The 21,225-nt window shown below is 41.1% G+C and overlaps 1 protein-coding gene and 1 long non-coding RNA gene across 8 annotated transcripts in view; one reads left to right on the forward strand and one right to left on the reverse strand.

Annotated features, from left to right (window-relative positions):
- Window positions 1-21,225, reverse strand: part of CTNNA2 (catenin alpha 2) — a 1,363,902-nt gene that overhangs the window by 750,573 nt on the left and 592,104 nt on the right. The window lies entirely within an intron of this gene.
- LOC133257174 (uncharacterized) overlaps window positions 1-21,225 on the forward strand; it is a 54,834-nt gene that overhangs the window by 20,911 nt on the left and 12,698 nt on the right. For 2 of the 4 annotated variants that reach the window (XR_009739436.1, XR_009739434.1), the window contains exons 2-6: window positions 611-817; window positions 7,741-8,810; window positions 9,860-9,916; window positions 11,106-11,238; window positions 13,638-13,768. This is a non-coding gene — a long non-coding RNA (uncharacterized LOC133257174). Of the gene's footprint in view, window positions 1-132; window positions 228-610; window positions 818-7,740; window positions 8,811-9,859; window positions 9,917-11,105; window positions 11,239-13,637; window positions 13,769-21,225 lie in introns of those variants that run through there. The other 2 variants (XR_009739435.1, XR_009739437.1) reach the window with 2 other exon arrangements.

The raw sequence follows: 21,225 nt of genomic DNA on the forward strand, positions 1-21,225 counted from the left end.
CTCAGCAGACTGAAACAAGCTGAGATAATTGCACCGCCAAGGAGAACAGACTCAACCTCCAGATGCCACTTAAGGCCCTGAGTTCTGTCTTCTAGAATTTCTTTACTTGAGGTAATAATGGCCTGATGTTATGCTCAGAATCAGCCCCCCTCATATTGTGATACCCAATGGATACCACTAATTGCAACCCTTCTGCTCCAACACATCTTCCAAGACTTAATTACAGAGTAAGTGAGGGAGTCCTGGCTGAGGAGTTCCTGTCATTTCCTGGGTACTTCCAGCTACATTCCTGGTTCACTGAGGGCAGGGTAGGGGTGGAGGGTGGAGAGCAACAGAGTGGAGACCAGGGCCCTGTCTCTTCAGAGAGTGAAGAGCTGGAACGAGGTAATTATTTGAGAAAAGATATCATGCACATGAGCATCAAGTACAGATTACCAAACAAAAGTGAAGCCATGTTTAGAAAATGTACCAAAACCCTTCCTTGACATTTTTCTTCAGAACTATTTTCATTTCTGAAAATAAAAATTAATTTCCTACTTTCTGAATTTAGCAATCTTTTCCTCATATGCTATATCCCATTCCTCATAGGTCTTCAAATCTTTTTCTATAGGACAGAAAGAAATAGAGCAATGCCTGCCTTCAGCAAGCTCATCACCATGCTGGGGATCCCATGATGGTTCATGTGAGAAGTAAGCTGACCTTCCAAGGCAGAGGATGGTCACTTTCTGAAAAGTCATTTTCAGAAAGTCAGTCTCTGAAGGTGATACTGTGCTTATGAACTGGAGGAACAAGAGCAAGGAGTGACAAAGTCTAGCAAGTAAGAAAGTTTTATTTGAATATAATCACACTATTTTTCCATGTTTACTATCAAGCGTGTTAGTTGCTCAGTCGTGTCCAACTCTTCTTGACCTCATAGACTGTAGTCTGCCAGAGTCCTCTGTCCATGGGATTCTCCAGGCAAAAGTACTGAGTGGATAGCCATTCCTTTCTCCAGGAGATCTTCCTGACCCAGGGACCAAACCAGGGTCTCTTGCATTGCAGGCAGATTCTTTACCATCTGAGCCAGCAGGGAAGCCCAGGCCACCTACTAAATGCTCCTGAAGATAGATCTGTGACCTTAAAGAGGATACTGGGTTATTCTAAACCATAAGCTCTCTCCTCATGCTTATTTAGTTATGTATGCTGTACGGGCCTGGTGGATGGCTGAGTTATTATACTAAGTCTCTTTCTCTCTCTCTTTTTAACATTATCTAACCATGCCGCTCAGTCTGATTCCTGAGCATTTCCACCCTCAGGCCTTTCTTTTCCCAGTCTGTCCCCATGAACCAGAATGTCTTTGTCCTCTTTAAGCACACTGACTGGTCTGGAGGCTCTTGCTCAAGCTCCGTACTCCCAACCAACAGCACTGCCTTCCTATTCTGGTTTCCTGAAACATTTGTCATTTTGTCACTTAATCATTTACTAACTTTGTTGTTATTCCATTTCTCCATGCCACCATGTACTGCATCTTTGATGAGATCTTAAGATGCCTGAGGACAGCAAATTGAAAACTCCTGACTAGGTTTCAGTTCTTGGTAATGAACCAAGCAAAAGATGTGCCAAGAGCAGTGGCCAGCTTGGAGCTTATGTGGGATCCCAAGGAATGGGGAGAACTAGAGGAGAGAAAACAGGCCAATGGGGAGCAGAGTGATTTCAGGGCCAGCTCTGTGCCTGGGAAAGTCACTGGAGTTCCAGGTCAGGCTTAAAGACTTTACCATGGTGCTAACAGATGCTTCTCATGGACAGGGGATTAATTTAGGAGTACATTTCTTAAGTGAAATGAACCAACCTCTGTGGATCTAAAGCTGCAAAAGTCAGAAAGTAACTCCTCTGCTCCATTATGCATTAGTTTAATACTTTTTTCCCCTACTCTTCCCCTCAAACTGCAGAAAAGAATCTGTTCAAGAGAAGTGGGAAGAAGCAAAGAACCCCAAAAGAGGGAATCAAAGAGGAAAAGTAGAGAACTTGAAGGTTTGCTGATTTCACAATTTGGCCAGGACAGATCACATCTGTCCTGCAGATCTGGTCCTCTTGGAGGGGATGTGCCAAGAAACAGTGTTCAGTTCTGGTTCTACTTTTCCTCCTCACCATATCCACATCCAAAGAACTTCTGCAAGAATTCAAACTAGCTGAAAACTTTCATCATCCCAGTTTTGTATATCCCTATTATACTCATAAATTAGAGAAAAGAAAAAACCACAAACACAGAAGCTCTAAGTAAAATAACACAAAATAAAGCAAAGTATCAGCCATCACCACCACGACAATAAAACTTTCATAGACAGAATCCTAGCGAAGTCCCAATTTAGTCACAGATCTTCACAAGTTACAGGAAGGTAAGAAGTTAGACTCAAGCATTTTAGAAATATTCTCATACCTAAACCTGTAAAACCATCATCTGCTTAAATACAACAATCAGAAAATTCAGTTAACCAGAATACCTCATTCCTCACACATTTTAGTTCCTTGGGGTTTTAACTGCCTCCAATCTGCCATCTACAACATTAAGTGTGTCTAATTTTCAAAACAGAACATATAATTATTCCTTTTTGTCAATGAAAATCTTGGGTGGAAATAATCACCAATGTGAACTTTGCCATTCCAGGTTGTTAAATTCAAATGAATATAAATGCTGTTCTCTGTAAATTATCTCTCTAATTTGAGGCATAAATGGGCTTTTTGCCCTCACCTTCAAGGCTTGCCTTCAATATTCTGTGAAAGACAAATTACATTATTATCTTAGGAAAGTCTGCTGAAAACTATTGAATTTTCAGTTCTAGAAGCTGAAGATATTTCTTGTTTGACAAAGTATATCAATACTTGTCACTGACACAGGGATTGGATTTTTAAGGCATTTGTGGAACAAAAGAAACAAATTTTACCATGGCATTCATTTTAAAACAAAACATCTAAATAAATCAGATCTGGCTAGCAACACACCTGGAGCCTTGACTGGGGTTAATTATACATAGAGTTGGCAAATCTACAGCCATAACCAACCAGCAGACAGCAGGACTACTCAGATCATCTCAGCACTGACACATCACAGTAGTTGAGTCTCAAACACATTCAGGGGTTAAGTCTCAGCTGATGAACCGCATGGCAGCCACCAGAGGACTTTGTTGATGATGGACACTTGAAGCAACTTTCTTCTAGATTTGGTCTTCCTGTTACTGTTGCTTTTTAATGGCAAAATAGGAATTAAGATGAGCGCTCACAATGATAGTGGAAACACACTTATGGTTTATTAAGTGCTGACCCCCTGCTGAGCACAATGTTCACAGCTGCATATTCATTTCATGGATTCACTTGTTTAAAACTCACAGCCTCCGAGTTTGCTATGCTGTTCATTTCACAGATGAGGAAACTGAGTCCTAAAAGAATTAAGCCACTTGCCTAAGGTTAAGAGGATAGTTCATGTGACAGAAGAAGTATTTGAATCAGTAAATGAGAAAAGCGTCATAGGGGGAAAAAAAAAAAGAGTGGGGGGGAAGCTAATGGAATTCAGCAGAATACTTAAATTCTATTGACTATCATTCCTTTCTGTCCTTCAAGTTCAGTATCAGGTGACTGTAGGTACTCATCTCTCATCCCCAAATTCAGGAGGCTGAAAAATTTCTTCTGCTCACACTACTCAGTAGTGACAGTAACAGCAAATACTTTTATAAAGCTGTAATTCTCTGCCAGGCTCCTTTGTTAGCACTTTATGATTATTATCTGCTTTTACAAGGGCAGAAACTGAGGCATGGTTAATACACTAATTTGGTTAATTTGTCCACTGTCACGTGACTGAGTGGGGATTTTAAGTGGGAATAATTTGGCTCCAAGGTCTGTTTTCTTAGCTACCACGTGCACGCTAAAGTCGCTTCAGTTGCGCTGGACTCTATGTGACCCAATGGACCATAGCCTGCCAGGCTCCTCTGTCCATGGGATTCTCTAGGCAAGAATACTGGAATGGGTTGCTGTGCCCTCTTATACAGGGGATCTTCCCAGCCCAGGGATTGAACCTGTGTCTTTTATGTCTCCTGCATTGCCAGGTGGGTTCTTTACCACAAGCACCACCTGGGAAGCCCCATGAATTTAATATCCAATTTCAAATCTGTCAGTTGCTGGGCATAGGAACAGGAGGACAAAACTTGAAATCTTCCCTGTCCTCATTAACATTTCAACAGAGGCAGGTATGTCTCTGGTTCCACCCAATTTACATAACATGGAATCACCAGGAGACCTGGTGGGGCATCCTGCTGTCACTGAGCTGTCTCCTGGACACGCTCGGAGTCCAGGATGGGGCTTTGATTTGACTCTGCTTCCAGAGGGGAACACAGAAATATATAAGGAGGAAATCAGGCCCAGAGGGGTTAACCCTCTAAACCTCTCAAAAGCAGGCAGATCTCGGTCACTAACACTCCAATTTTGAAGTGTTTTCCATGAAAGAGGGAGCTCTACTTCCATCTTAAAACCAAGAGCTAGCTAAGAGCCTAGAAACACACATTGGGAATAAACCCAACATCATTGCATCCTCCAAAACATTTATATTTTGTTTTTTTTAAGGTATTTTTAAGTTTTCAAGGGTTTCTTAGAGGAATATTTTCCCATCACTGCATAGCTGGATTTAACAGGTATCACTCACTTCAAGCATGCTGGCTTATTTGGCCCACAGTAGTAATGAAAGTATTATGTTTATCCAACATGCTAGGAAAATGTCAACCTACTAGACCTTAGGCAAACAACGATGTACAGTTAGAGACAAAAGTTATTCCCATAGCTAAACCTTTGGAACAAGTTATCCAGGGAAGATAATTGTAATATTCAAGACAATACAACTTACAATAGTCACTTTTCTAAAATATGTATTTGGAGTTTTATTGTCTCGTTGGGCTTTCCTGGTGGCTCAGATGGTACAGAATCTGTCTGCAATGCAGGAGACCTGGGTTTGATCCCTGGCTTGGGAAGATCCCCTGGAGAAGGAATGGCAACCCACTCCAGGATCCTTGCCTGGGAAATTTCAAGAAGACAAGAGTCTGGTGGGCTATAGTCCATGGGGTTGCAAAGAGCTGGACACGACTGAGCAACTAACACTTTCTCCACTTATGAACTTCAGATATGTACCATTTTATACAGAGAAACTTTCCTGAACATATGACTTTATCTGAGGCCTAGGCACACTAAATGATTTTTCATCCCTTAAGGCCACTGAAATAAGTAAGCCAGTTACATACGTCTTTTTAAAAAATACACTAAATGTTTGAACATTAAAGTCCAAATTCTGTGGGTAAGTTACTTTTCTTATTGTGCCTTAGCGTCCTTTGCAAAATCAGCTATGAAAGTATTCAAAATTCTCAAAGGATTACTTCAGGTTAAATAAAAACATAGGGACTTTCCCAGTGGTCCAAGGGTTAAGAATCTGCCTTCCAGTGCAGAGGACATGAGTTTGATTCCTAGTCAGGAAACTAAGATCCTACGCGCAGGGGGGCAACTAAGGCCACATGCCACAACTAGAGAAAGCCCACAGCCTCAACAAAGGCCCAGTGCAGCCAACAATAAGCAATAAAAACAAAAACATATAGGTACGGAGTTCTTAGCACAGTGTCAAGCACAGAGTATGGCTCTTCAAACGGAGTGCTAATGTACCTACATGCACACACAGGTATCTATATAATTCATACAGAATAGTAACACAAAGAAAGCTAAATCTATTCTTTAACTGATGTGCCCACTTAATGATCTGTGATTGGTAAATGGGCAACATAGAGCTTAAAAGTCAGCTGCTATATATTCAAACAGACACAGTACATAGGCTTCTGGCTGCCACAATGATGTTGCTGGTGATGCTGGCATTATTCTAAGCTCCTGCCTGTACCTTTTGATGAGAGGACTGGAAGTATCCCATTTTGCAAATAAGGAAACAGAGACATGGAGTGTTCAAATGACTTGCCATGGCCATACAGCTGGTGTACACAGCAGCTTAGGTTGGAACCCAGGTGGTCTGATTCCACAGTGCATGCTCTTAACCTTTACAAAAAGCAATGCTCCTCTGACCTGCTTATAATCCAGTTCCCTGGGTGACACAGGAACAAGCTGCTCAAAGGAAAACTAAGGACGTCCCTCCTTTTGTTAGCTCCCAGGAGTCAGGAAGTGATGAGTCCCATGCAGCAAGGCTCACCTGACTTCCTTCAAACCAGAGTTGTTTTGAAACTGGGATAGGATAACTGGATCGAAGACCATGAAGTATTTTGGGCACATAGAAATTGTGTGACTCTGAATCTGAAGTAACTTTAAAAACAGCCTAAGAGTGACTACATCACGGCATGTGCCACATTTTCCACTTACAGTTACTCATCTCCAAGTATTTCCAAGGGGAAACCCACTGCTCTCTACCTTTTGACACGGTTGTACAGGCAGAAGTATTATTTCAAAACTGTTAAAAAGAGTGCATGTTGAAACAAGTGCCATACAACATCCCTACTAGAATACCAGACCACCTGACCTGCCTCTTGAGAAATTTGTATGCAGGTCAGGAAGCAACAGTTAGAACTGGACATGGAACAACAGACTGGTTTCAAATAGGAAAAGGAATACGTCAAGGCTGTATTTTGTCACCCTGCTTATTTAACTTATATGCAGAGTACATTATGAGAAACGCTGGGCTGGAAGAAGCACAAGCTGGAATCAAGATTGCTGGGAGAAATATCAATAACCTCAGATATGCAGATGACACCATCCTTATGGCAGAAAGTGAAGAGGAACTCAAAAGCCTCTTGATGAAGGTGAAAGTGGAGAGTGAAAAAGTTGGCTTAAAACTCAACATTCAGAAAACGAAGATCATGGCATCCGGTCCCATCACTTCATGGGAAATAGATGGGGAAACAGTGGAAACAGTGTCAGACTTTATTTTTTGGGCTCCAAAATCACTGCATATGGTGACTGCAGCCATGAAATTAAAAGACGCTTATTCCTTGGAAGGAAAGTTATGAGCAACCTAGATAGCATATTGAAAACAGAGACATTACTTTGCCAACAAAGGTCCGTCTAGTCAAGGCTATGGTTTTTCCAGTGGTCATGTATGGATGTGAGAGTTGGACTGTGAAGAAAGCTGAGCGCTGAAGAATTGATGCTTTTGAACTGTGGTGTTGGAGAAGACTCTTGAGAGTTCCTTGGACTGCAAGGAGATCCAACCAGTCCATTCTGAAGGAGATCAGCCCTGGGATTTCTTTGGAAGGAATGATGCTGAAGCTGAAACTCCAGTACTTTGGCTACCTCATGCGAAGAGCTGACTCATTGGAAAAGCCTCTGATGCTGAGAGGGATTGGGGGCAGGAGGAGAAGGGGAGGACAGAGGATGAGATGGCTGGATGGCATCACTGACTCGATGGACGTGAGTCTGAGTGAACTCTGGGAGTTGGTGATGGACAGGGAGGCCTGGCGTGCTGCGATTCGTGGGGTCGCAAAGAGTCGGACATGACTGAGCAACTGAACTGAACTGAACTGATGATGAGTAGGGAGAAGGACATAAAAAGGTTATTTATTTATTAGTATCATTCATGGTCTTAAACCAGGCAAATCAGTGAGACGCTACATACATGGAATTTGTAGCTTCTGTTTATTGAGGTTACTGTGTGTCAACATTATCTTTAACCTTCAAAGTTATTTTTATTCCTTACAGCCATTTGATGAGGTAAATATTATTACTTCTCGTTTACAGATTAAAACAGAAGGCTGCCGGAGGTTACATAACTTGCCCGAGGTCATCTCAAGAAGCAGAGGCGGGGCTTCAACACAGTTCTGCCAGAATTCAAAACCTGCACATTCTCCTTCTATCACATAAAGCTGCTTCAGTGAGATATCAGAAAATAAAGAGAGCTAGCCAGCTTGAGACAATGGGATCATAGAAACAGGAAGTCTGATTCTCACGTGTGGACCACTTTCAGACAATTTTACCCCAGGAGAGGCTGCTCATCCTGAAGACGGAATGGAAAATACAGAGCTCATACCCTAATGATTCAGGGCCAGTGCTGGGCTGGATTTTCTTAGGGAATCATGCCCTTGAATTTTGGAAGAGTGATAACTTACAGTGCAGAAAGAAGTGAGATGCGAATCAGCACATGACTCTTCAGCTGACATTCCAGGAAGTACCTCTGGCCCACTCCCACCCCCAACAACTTCCACCTATAGGCAAGAACACTGAATCTTGTGTTTCCATCGTATTTCCACACATCCCTGTGAAACCAGAGCAGACTAGAATACCTACTATGTGTTAGTCATCAGTCATGTCCAACTCTTTGGGAAACAACCCATGGAGGTAGTCCACCAGAGTCCTCTGTCCATAGAATTCTCCAGGCAAGAATACTGAAGTGGGTAGCCATTTCCTTCTCCGGGGGATCTTCAAGACCCAGGGATTGAACCCAGATGTCTGGCATTGCAGGCAGATTCTTAACCATCTGAGTCACCAGGGAAGCTCATCTGGTATATAGTAGGTGAAATAAATCCTTAAATACAGAATGTGGACAGAGAGAGTAGATTCTTTTAGGAACAGCTTGAGTCACTCCCCTGCATCCATGCAGAGATGGAAGGCTGAGACCCCTGCCCTGTCACATCTCTCTAACCTCCTCTCCCTTTATTTTTCTTCTTCTTCTCCTTCCCCTCACAACCTTTCCAGAGAAGGGCCTGGAGGAAGAGGTACATGAAACAGGAGAGTTCATGTGTTTGGTGAGCAGCATATTACTAGGCCTGGGTGGAGAGGAGACAGCAGCAACAGGTTTAAAAACACAAGCGGTAAGTTAGCTTCTCCATCCCAATCCCACCTGCATGTGACTTCCCAGAGAAGCAGTGTCTGGGGCACATAAAAGGGCACAGAGGGTAGAGGAAATAAGATTCTATAATTCAGTGAAATGGATTCTTTATTGAGCTCATTACCAACTTGGAAATTCACCAAGAGGCTGTCAGTGGTCCCACCTCCAACTCTGCAGAGGACAAAATTAAAACAGGCCACAGTGCCACAGAGGGTGCTGAGAAGGGGTCTGGGGACCAAGCATTCATAGCAGAGGTGGGTAGCAAGTGATGGTTGAAAAGTGAAGAAAATTCCCCAGGCTATGAAGATGTTAAGACAGAGGTTGGGCTTTGGGAAAGGAATAACCAGAAAGCAAATGTCTAATCATACTTTTACTTGAGCTATGAGAAAGCAATTCCCAAGAGAAAATAAGGCAGATAAAGAAAGTCACCTCAATACAAACCTTCAAGTTGCAAACTTTCAAAGACGTGAATGTGCATTCACATGTCCAATCTTGTAAGTCATGAGTGAAACTACACTTGCCCTCCATCTCCTATTGCTGATGATTCTTCAGCTTTACCATCTCCCACCTCCTCTCTCTCTTATACAGCATTATATAGCCAATTGTGTTAGTTGGGCATGTAGGCTAACTTTGCTGGACTTACAAATAAACAACTTATAGACACATTTTCAGAATGGAACTCATTTATACACAGGGGATTTACTGCATTTGCTTTCTCATGGACATCTAGAGGGCTTCCCAGGTGGCACTAGTGGTAAAGAATCTGCCTGCCAATGCAGGAGACATAAGAGATGCAGGTTCCATCCTTCGGTCAGGAAGATTCCCTGGAGGAGGGTATGGCAACCACTCCAGTATTCTTGCATGTAGGATTCTTGCATGGACAGAGGAGCCTAGTGGACTATAGTCCATAGAGTCACAAAGAGTCGGACATGAGTGAAGTGACTTAGCACAGCATGGAGACCTAGAACTTCAGCATCTGTGTGCACCTGTCCTGGCCCGCAACCTGGCAATTTTTCCCTTACCTGATTTCAGGTCTTCTAGGAGATGCCCAGGAAGCTGGATGCTAGCTGTTGGCACATGACAGGCAAGGTAAAGCCATACTCAGACTCCCTGATGCTAAGCCCACTGCTTGCTGCTTTGTTTCTGTCTTCACTGAAGTTAACATATACAGAAGATTAGCTTGCTTAACGAGTAACATTAATACATTGATTAATGCAACAATTCGACAGCTCTTGCTTTATTCCAACAGGTCTTTGGCTCTGCTTACATGCAGGATAGCACTTTGCTTCTTTCCTCATACTGAGCACCTACTATGTGCCAAGGTCTTATCCTGACTCTGGGGAAGGTGTACAAAACTCTCAGGAGACTTGCACTCTGCCTGCAGAAGCAGGGTTCACACACATAAGAAACAGGCAACTGATGATGACTGGAGTAAGGTGTTCTTAGCAGTATTGAAAGGCTGGGATGGAAGTGCAATTAGAAGGCACAGGAGTTAAACATCAACCTGAAGGAGGATGACTGAGAGTCCCTGGGGCTGAGAAGGGCGCAGTGAAGAACCCCAGATAGGGAGCACAGAGGTGTGGAGTGAGGAGCATCTGTCAAAACAGTGAGTTATCCACAGTGGCTCAGAGTAAGATGCTTTAGCAGCTGGCCACGACGAGCCTGCAAAACAAGTCAAAGACAGCTTGGGAAGTGCTGTCCTTGGGGTTTGAACTTGAACATGCAGGCTAAAGGTCAACAGTTTCTGTACACAGCCAGATCATAAATACTTTTGGCGGGCAATCTCTGCTGCAACTAGTAAACTCTGCCCTTACAGGGCAAAAGCAGCCATAGACAATATGTAAATGAAAGGGCATGGCTGTGTTCCAATAAAATTTTATTGACAGAAACAGAAACTCATATGGATTTGGCCGGTGGCTGGATTTGCTAACCCCTCTCCTCTCAGTAGATTGACTCATAGCCACATTCCAGTCTTAAGTTATACAAACGAAGGAATCATTCTGAAACCAGGTGTGCTCCCTAAAGTATACATTGACACAGGTGTCTATTAAATTAAGAATAGATCACCACAAATCTAACCTGTAAATCTGACATTGTGTCTTAGATAGAAAGGGTGTCTTGCAAAGGAAAATGTGAAAAATCAGGGGTTGATTAATGTAAAACAGGGGCCAGCATGTTAAATGAACACCATCCATCTTCTTTTCTTTTAATATTGAAGTGAGAAGAAGGACTTGGATTAATGCCCTAATCAATGACTAACTCCTCCCTGTCTTCTCAGAATAAAACTAACTTGCTAAATGAGGAGACAAGAGAACAACAACAGCAGCAGCAGCAGAGCAACAAAATCAACAATAAAAACCAACCTTTCTTTCTGAAGAGGGTTCCCAAACAGAACACATGCAAATTCTGTGGTAATTAACAACATCCACCTCCCTTACTATGCTGAAGTTTCTGCAAACCAGAATTAAATTGAACATGTCAACTCTAAATCTCCTGTCACAGGGAATTTTGTAGCAAGTCTTCATGATGGCACAAATGTAATCTTCAGTACAGCCTGAGGAGGAACTAAGATCATAAAGAGGTTTTTCAGTAAGACAAGGACCTGCTTTAATACACTCCAAGGCAGGATGCCCCCATGTTAAAAAGAACTGTGTTCTGAACTTTTCCATGCAGTTTGAATAATTTTTCTCTCAGAAACATAGTATAAATGTGGGTTAGTTCCCAGGCCTAGCCCTGTAAAAGCTTATTTAAACCAAAAGAGAAATGAAAACAGTAGGATGCAATGGCTTTGTAATACCAGTAATAAAGTAAATCAAAAGCAATTATGATTAGAAAAAATTTTTTTTAATTCTCTTAAAAACAGAGTTAAATAAAAGATAGACAGGGGATTCATTTTGAGATTCTCATCAGTTATAGCCCTTCCTTGCTGATTGCTTGTTAGATCCCAGACTCACCAGCTTTCTTGCTATTCTTTGAAGGCAATAAGCTTGTGTTGACACTGGGCCTTAATAACTGCTGGCATATCAGTCAGAAGCAGATTTCCAATAGGTTTTTGAATGTCTAACTCCTTCTCATTTTCAAGACATCTTGGGCCTCTCCATCAATATACAAGAGACCCTCCCTACCCTAGTCAGCATTTGTACTATCAGCCTGGGTCATTTTAAACATAGTATAGGAAGATATAAGTTATTTATTTTACACTTGGTTTACTGATTCACTGTTTCATCTCCTCACACATAAATTGCACGCAAGCAGGAACTCTGTCTTCTATATCCTGATAAGTGCTCAATTAAATATTTTACTGGTGAATGGACTCTGAAGGAATGTTTATATGGATGCTTTCAAATTTTTCTTTATTTTGTTATTTTATGATTTATTTCTCTAATATAACTTTGAATTTTCTTTAATTCAACTTGGAATTTTCTCTAATTCTTTAATCCCCAAACCAATGCTTATCCATTATTTGATATAGAGACCTCGACCAAGAATCTGTTTTTTTTTTTTTTTAATATTTGTTGATCAACACAAATACCTTGGTTTCTCATAATTGAATAATTGTGGTCAAGAAGGGATAGAGAGAAGTAGAAGAAAGCAGATTAAAAAAAAAAAAAACAAAACTATATATTATTAATGAAAAAGAGAGTATAACGTTAGCTCCACTAGCTGCATGTCTGCAAATGCATACAAACAGGGGAGATCAAAACGAAATCTCTTGAGGAGGAAAAAAGGAGGCTTTGAGAATGACAGACCAAAAATATTGCCATAGGTCCCTGGGGGCACCGATGACACAGTGCAGAGTTACAATTCAAAGGGGATTTTATATTGAGTAGGGAAAACTGTGCTAATAGGAAGCAAAGAACAATAAGAAGAACGATTGTTGAAAATCCTCCCATAAGCAAGAAACTGTGCTAAGTCTTTGTATATTTAATTCTTACAACAATCTTTTGAGGTTCAAATTACATTATCCTTATTTTTCCAACTGAGGAAAATGAAATTCAAAGTTAAACATTGTAAACCAGAAAACATTCTGTTTTATGGATCCAGATTTGAATCAAAGTTTGTCTAGGAATTGTTTTTTTTTTTTTTTTTTCCTATGACTTTTCTCCAGAAAGGACACATATTAGATGTTTATTACTTATTCAGCAAACAAATAATGAACAAGTTTGGATATTTTCTTTTTTAAAAAAGTAAATTCTGCTTAATAAAATTGCTTTAAATGATAACAATATCCAGTTATTCTAGGGTCTGTGGCACTTCACAAGTGGCTCAATGGTTTAAAAAAAAATCCAACTACAGTGCAGGAGCTGAAGAAGATGTGGGTTGGATCCCTGGGTTGGGAAGATCCCCTGGAGGAGGGCATAGCAACCCACTCCAGTATTCTTGCCTAGAGAATCCCCAGGGCACAGGAACCTGGTGTGCTACAGTCCATAAACAGTTGGACACAACTGAAGCAACATAGCACGCACACATGCACTCATTAGAGTTTCTGAAAATTTTAATCATAATACATTTTGCACAGTGGCTGTGTTCTCCAATTGTCTCCTATAAGCATTGTTAGAGTTGGGGGGACGGTGCGATTGTAATAAGCAGATTCCGTAGTAACAGGCACCACATCCTGTCTTTTCCTATTTTCATGACAAGTGAACAAACTAAACTGCTGAAAAATTATTCCACAGAACTGCAAATAGGGAAATAAAAGATCAAATAGATAATGTTCTAATACAAACTTAATCTGTCTCCAGCACTGAAACTCTGCCTGAGTTTCCACACGCCACATTCTAACTGCGGCTGGCATGTTGCCCTTTTATAGATGGGACCTAAACAGGTCAATGAAGAAAGAGCAACTACTTCTCTTTCCACATCTCTGCCCTCAAGACTTGCGGTATGCAATGTAACAAAGTGCAAGCGGATGACAGATCAAACCTGAGGAACTAGCCACAGGTACTCTATGATCTCTAACTCTAAAAATGTGTACTTAAAGATGAAGCCTTGGATTTGGGGTTTTGAGCACTGATTTTTGTTTTGTTTTGTTTTTTCTCTATTTACTTAGTTTTACATCATTTATTCTCATCCTTTACCCCTGCAAAATAAGTGCAACTCAAGCTTTTTCAAAGAAACCAGGACATAAGCGAATGCATCATTTTGACAGTGGAAAATGACAAAAACATCTTTCAGAATCTCTCCATACTTGGCTGATAAATGAGCCACATCAACTACAAATTCTAATACTGAGAAAAGACTAGTGAAAACAAGTGAGCCCATTCAGAATATAACTAAGAAGACAGCACAGAGTATTTGATGGTTAGACAGAGAAAGAAAGATTGATTCTTTGTTGATTTGTAAAAAATGAACAAGTAGAAAATGAGTTATATCGCAACTTAAAGCTCTCAGTTAATTACTTATTTACCCAAGGACCACTACAAAATGATGATTACGCAGCCTTTATTCCCCAATTAATTTCTAATTGTTTATTTTGTTTCTAAAATAGGCAGTGTGAAAATCTTACATCTATAGAAATTAGCAAAACATACAAATAATGCATATAAAACAAGTTGAGACTTACACCCCTTTGCTTAACACTATGGTTTACCTGATAAAAATATTAAAAATAACTTTTAAGGATGTTTACAAATTATGATGGTTTTTATATACTAAATATCAATATTACAAATGAGTTTTTAAAGTTTAAATATAAAACTGATGAAAATAATCAGAAATCTCAGTAAAAAAGAACCCTACACTTTCCAAGAGAATGAATCACTAGAAGCCTAACTTGTGCCATTATAGAGCTTTGGGACTAAAAATATTTGAATGAATGAGGCAAAATTCCCCTAATTTTTCTGGGAAATCAATAAAATAGATAAGGTCATATGGCCAGTTCTGGTCTATGAAATATGGATAATGAAGTCTTTTCAGGACCAAGGCAGTGTAAAGCCATTTATGACTCTCCAGGACTTCTTGCCCTGCAGGGAATGTGGATACCTAGTTTTCAAGATGGTGGGGTCATTGTATTGAATCAGCTTGGTAAACAGCTATCTGGAGTCTTCTCCAGAATCTGCAGAAAATTCTTATAAGGAAGAAGAGAAAGGCTATTATTAATCCATCAAGATTTCAGTTGTTTGTTATTGCAGCACAACCTCTCCCATCCCTTCTAACTGCTATTGCATATTTACAACTGTGTTATCAATTGTTTTTAGGCTCAGATATCTGCCTTTGTGCGATCTCTAGATTTCTAGAAGCTACAGACAAATAAGCTTTGGCAAAATGTATAAAAAGTCCTATTTTCCACAGCAGAAACTAACACAACATTGTACAGCAACTCAATTCTGAGAAAAAATTTTTAATGTCCTATTTATTTCTTTATCATATCTGAGATACTTTATCCTGATTTCTGATAGATCTTAAGTGAGTAATAAAACAAATGAATCCTGGGATTTTTTTTCTTGCTCCAAGAAAAACATTTCATTTTATTCATAATATGAATTCTTTATTGGGTCAAATGACTGTTAACAGAGAGTGTTCTCCATCACAAAGCAACAAGACTTACTGGTTCTAAGAGGTCAGAAAATTAGGAAGTGGGGAAAAAAGAAAAAATACAAATCTAAGAAAACACAGTCAATATTCCCATTAAAAATCAGAAAGTGTGAGTTAAGTATGAACGAGGTGTAAGACTTACACACTTAAGAGATGGAGAAGAATGTAGAGATCATCAAATATAACATCTCTAGCTGCAGATGAGAATACGAAGGCTCAAGTTATATGGCCTTTTCAATTTCCTAGTTAAGTTTCTACAAAGAAAGGTGTCTGTTTTTATGTTGTTGACCACCATTTATCTAAACTCCCTTCTTTGTAGTGGGTGCTAATAATTGATATTTGAATAACTGATCTAGAGTTTGTAAGTGTGCAGGACCTTAAAGTAGTATATTTATACATTTTTCTTAGTTTTTTCAAATACTTATTTTCCTTTTCCTGAGTTTTCTTACTTCCTTTTTGTCTTGTAATTCTTCAGTTTCATTGTAAACCATTTCAAATGCTTTCTGTAATCAGATAGCTGTAAATAAATTAACAAAATTAAACAATTTCAAAGATCCCCTCCAATTCTGACATTGTTTTTCCAGGAAGAGGAGAGCCAAAACATTTTAGGTATTAAGTTCAAAAAGTGAAAATGTTAGCCACTCAGTATGTCTGACTCTTTTCGATCCCATGGACTATAACCTGCCAGGCTTCTCTGTCCATGGGATTTCCCAGGCAAGAAGAATGGAACAGGTTGCCATTCCCTTCTCAGGGAATCTTCCCAACCAAGGGCTTGAACCTGGTTCTCTCATACTGTGGCAGATTCTTTACCATCTGAGCCACCAGAGAAGCCCAGGTATTAAGTTTACTCTAATATATGAGCTTCTGCAAAGCAAGCAGGGCTTCCCTGATGCCTCAGACAGTAAAGATTCTTCCTGCAATGTGAGAGACCCAAGTAACCATCCAAATAGTGTTTAGTCCTGCATTTGGACATCATGAAAATGCTCTGACAGCCCACTCATCCACTTTATCACACTTTTTCTAGAAACGCTGCTTTCATCCATGATTATCAGGGATTTATCATAGAATAATCAATAATCAGCAAGTGATAAGAATCTAGAGATGGATTCCCTGGGTTCAAACCTACAAGCTTGACCATTTACAAAATGTCTGACCTTGAGCAAATTATTTGACCTTCATATGTCAAATGAACATAGCCACAGAGAATTCCTATTTCAGTTCAGTTCAGTCTATCAGTCGTGTCCGACTCTTTACGACCCCATGAATTGCAGCACGCCAGGCCTCCCTGTCCATCACCAGCTCCCGGAGTTCACTCAGATTCACGTCCATCAAGTCAGTGATGCCATCCAGCCATCTCATCCTCTGTAGTCCCCTTCTCCTCCTGCCCCCAATCCCTCCCAGCATCAGAGTCTTTTCCAATGAGTCAACTCATCACATGAAGTGGCCAAAGTACTGGAGTTTCAGCTTTAGCATCATTCCTTCCAAAGAAAATCCCAGGGCTGATCTCCTTCAGAATGGACTGGTTGGATCTCCTTGAAATCCAAGGGACTCTCAAGAGTCTTCTCCAACACCACAGTTCAAAAGCATTAATTCTTCAGCGCTCAGCTTTCTTCATAGTCCAACTCTCACATCCATACATGACCACTGGAAAAACCATAGCCTTGACTAGACAGACCTTTGTTGGCAAAGTAATGTCTCTGTTTTCAATATGCTATCTAGGTTGGTCATAACTTTTCTTCCAAGGAGTAAGTGTCTTTTAATTTAATGGCTGCAGTCACCATCTGCAGTGATTTTGGAGCCCCCAAAAATAAAATCTGACACTCTTTCCACTGTTTCCCCATCTATTTCCCATGAAGTGATGGAACCAGATGCCATGATCTTTGTTTTCTGAATGTTGAGCTTTAAGCCAACTTTTTCACTCTCCACTTTCAACTTTCACCAAGAGGCTCTTTAGTTCCTCTTCACTTTCTGCCATAAGGGTGGTGTCATCTGCATATATGAGGTTATTGATATTTCTCCCAGCAATCTTGATTCCAGCTTGTGCTTCTTCCAGCCCAGCGTTTCTCATGATGTACTCTGCATATAAGTTAAATAAGCAGGGTGACAATATACAGCCTTGACATACTCCTTTTCCTATTTGGAACCAGTCTGTTGTTCCATGTCCAATTCTTTTTTTTTTTTTTAAGGTTCTTAGTCGGACTGGTTGTTAACATTTATTTTTGTATCTCCAGGATTTCGCACAGGGCCATGGGGCTTCCCAGGTGGCTCAGTGGTTAAAAAAAAAAAAAAAAAAATCCACCTGCCAATGCAAGTGACATGGGTTGTATCCCTGGGTGGGGAAGGTTGCCTGGAATAGGAAATGGCAATCAGATCAGATCAGTCGCTCAGTCATGTCCAACTCTTTGCGAACCCATGAATCACAGCACGCCAGGCCTCCCTGTCCATCACCAACTCCCAGATATGGCAAGCTGCCCCAGTATTCTTGCCTAGAAAATTCCATGGACAGTGAAGTCTGGTGGGCCACAGTCTATGGGCTTACAAAGAGTTGGACGCTATTGAGCAACGAAACAAACAAGAAACAAACTGGCTGAAAAACACCTGAATGAATGAATGAATGGACAAATTGATGACTCCCCCTCCCTGGGATGGTGACACCCCAAAGGCAGGCCAGTCTGGCAAGTGTGATGCCTTTCCTGTTCTTTGCAGACTAGATGCACCAGTCAGAGAGCCTTAGTTCTTCACTCAGAGCACAAGGATCTTTACAGATTTTCTTTCCTGTGCTTTGTCCTTTTTTTTTTTCTTTTTTTTATTTTATTTTTAAACTTTACAATATTGTATTAGTTTTGCTAAATATCGAAATGTATCCGCCACAGGTATACATGTGTTCTCCGTCCTGAACCCTCCTCCCTCCTCCCTCCCCATACCATCCCTCTGGGTCGTCCCAGTGCACCAGCCCCAAGCATCCAGTATCGTGCATCGAACCTGGACTGGCATCTCGTTTCATACATGATATTATACATGTTTTAATGCCATTCTCCCACATCTTCCCACCCTCTCCCTCTCCAACAGAGTCCATAAGACTGTTCTATACATCACTGTCTCTTTTGCTGTCTCATACACTGGGTTATTGTTACCATCTTTCTAAATTCCATATACATGCGTTAGTATACTGTATTGGTGTTTTTCCTTCTGGCTTACTTCACTCTGTATAATAGGCTCCAGTTTCATCCACCTCATTAGAACTGATTCAAATGTACTCTTTTTAATGGCTGAGTAATACTCCATTGTGTATATGTACCACTGCTTTCTTATCCATTCATCTGCTGATGGACATCTAGGTTGCTTCCATGTCCTGGCTATTATAAACAGTGCTGCGATGAACTTTGGGGTACATGTGTCTCTTTCCCTTCTGGTTTCCTCAGTGTGTATGCCCAGCAGTGGATCATAAGGCAGTTCTATTTCCAGTTTTTTAAGGAATTTCCACACTGTTCTCCATAGTGGCAGTACTAGTTTGCATTCCCACCAACAGTGTAAGAGGGTTCCCTTTTCTCCACACCCTTTCCAGCATTTATTATTTGTAGACTTTTGGATCGCAGCCATTCTGACTGGTGTGAAATGGTACCTCATAGTGGTTTTGATTTGCATTTCTCTGATAATGAGTGATGTTGAGCATCTTTTCATGTGTTTGTTAAACCGGTGTATGTCATGTATGAAGAGATGGACAGTCGAGGTTCGAGGCAATACGGGATGCTTGCTGCCTGAACTGGAGATAGGGAGGTGGGGAGGCAACGCAGGAGGTCTGGTATGCCCATTCAGTTTCAGATATTTGGCACAAAACTATGTGACCATCACTTCATGGCAAGATGAACAATGGAAACAGTGACAGACTTAATTCCTATTTGGGGAATATTGCAGATGGGACTGCAGCCAAAGTGTAATTAAAAAGATTTCTGGTTGGACTGCAGAGTAAACATTAGCTCATATTGTTAGTAGAGGATTATGAGTCTCAGGTCTTTCTCTTTCATTCTACATATACCACCAGGCTCCAGCAACCCACTTGCATGCCTTTAGTTCCTATTTATAGGGAAATGTCTCTATCCAAGACACCTCTGCTGAGTCTGAACCTTAAAATCCAGCTGTCTGCAAACCTACCTTCTCTCAGCACTAAACTCTAGATGTTCAGCCTTGTCATGTTCAGAACCAAATTCTTTATCTTTCTCTATCCGTCTTGGCTTCTTTTTATTTTCTCTGTTATCACTGAATGATAACAACACCCTTCCCCCTGGGTTCAGCTGCTTCATGGGAAACCTGAGAGTCACTCCTGCCTCATCGTTTTCCCCTACTGCCCATAATATACAACAGTATATTATGTCAAACTTTTGACAAGAGTCTCACCTTTACAAATTCCAGCCAGTCTCCTCTGAGCCCTCTTATCCACACTGCAAAGCTTCAACTTTGGACTATAAAGATGTGAACAAACAGAAAAGTAGTCTGAGAACAGTTTAAGACTGCATCCTTGGGATGACTCTACCCCCCTTCAAACACCTGCCTAAGACAACTAAAGGCTGCCCAAACAAGCTATATCCAAAGATGGGGCCCAGTCTCCCAGCCTCTGCAAGGATAACAGCCTATCTTTAGGATCTTCCCAATCCAGGGATCAAACCTCAGTCTCCTGCATTGCAGGCAGATTCTTTACAAGCTGAGCCACAAGGGAAGTCCAACTTTGACAACTACCAATTAGCAAATCCAGATGGTTTCACATAGATCAAACCACTTTTACTTCCTTAAATTTACTCAGGAGCCCACCATTCCCTCTTCCTCATAGAAACACCCAGTCATCACTACACAAGGAGGAATGGAGAGCAGTTCTTTCCCTACTGTCAGTTGCTGAATAAAATCAAAAGATTTCGTTAATGTCCAGCTGTGTGTCTTTGATACCCTCTTAGTTCCACCATGCAAGCATCACTGAGTTCCATCCATGCTTCTCCATTCCTTCGCTGCAGTACTGGTCACCACTGTCTCTCACCTGGACTACTGCAGCAGCCTCCCAAAGAGGTCCTGGTCCCCAGTCCTGCCTTCCTGTCCAATTTTTATACAATGCACACTGATTAGTACCCAACCTCCTTCCCAAAGCTCTCAAAAACAGCTTGTCTTTGCTCTCAGGAAAATATTAAAACTCTCTAAAATAGCCCCATGGACAAAAAGAAGATAGAAAGAAGTGATAATGAGCCACCATGAACAGAGGAAGAACGGAGGACACCAAAATTAAGTGCACTTTCCCATAAGAAAACCTAGTGACATTGCTCCAACTCCCCCTCAAAAGTAGCTGCTGACTCTTCCAGCACTTACAATCGACTGGGCAGGCAAGACCTGGAAGCAGATGCACAGATCTGAAACCAACTCATGTCTTCCCTAACATCCCGCTTAAATCTTACTAGACTCGTATCGGATTGCTTGTTGCCACTGAGCCAAAAAATGAAGGTGTGTTCGTGTGCTAAGTTGCTTCAGCCATGTCCAACTCTGTGCAACTCCATGGACTTTAGACCTCCAGGCTCCTCTGTCCATGGAATTCTCCAGCCAAGAATACTGGAATGGGTTGCCATGCCCTCCTCCAGGAGATCTCCCCAATCCAGGGATAGAACTCTTATCTCTTATGTCTCCTGCATTGGCAAGTGGGTTCCTTACCACTAGCACCATCTGGGAAGCCCCCAACATGAAGGTACAGAGTTATTAATGCTTTGGATGGCTTGAGCCTCAGAACAACTGATGAGGATGGTGGGTAGTCTCCCCTGATGATAGTCATTGCAATATAGGATCCACTGCCAGAGAACAATTCAGTTCTCCCAACAAAGCACATATGCAAA

Source organism: Bos javanicus, chromosome 11, assembly GCF_032452875.1.
Source record: "Bos javanicus breed banteng chromosome 11, ARS-OSU_banteng_1.0, whole genome shotgun sequence".
Taxonomy (NCBI): domain Eukaryota; kingdom Metazoa; phylum Chordata; class Mammalia; order Artiodactyla; family Bovidae; genus Bos; species Bos javanicus.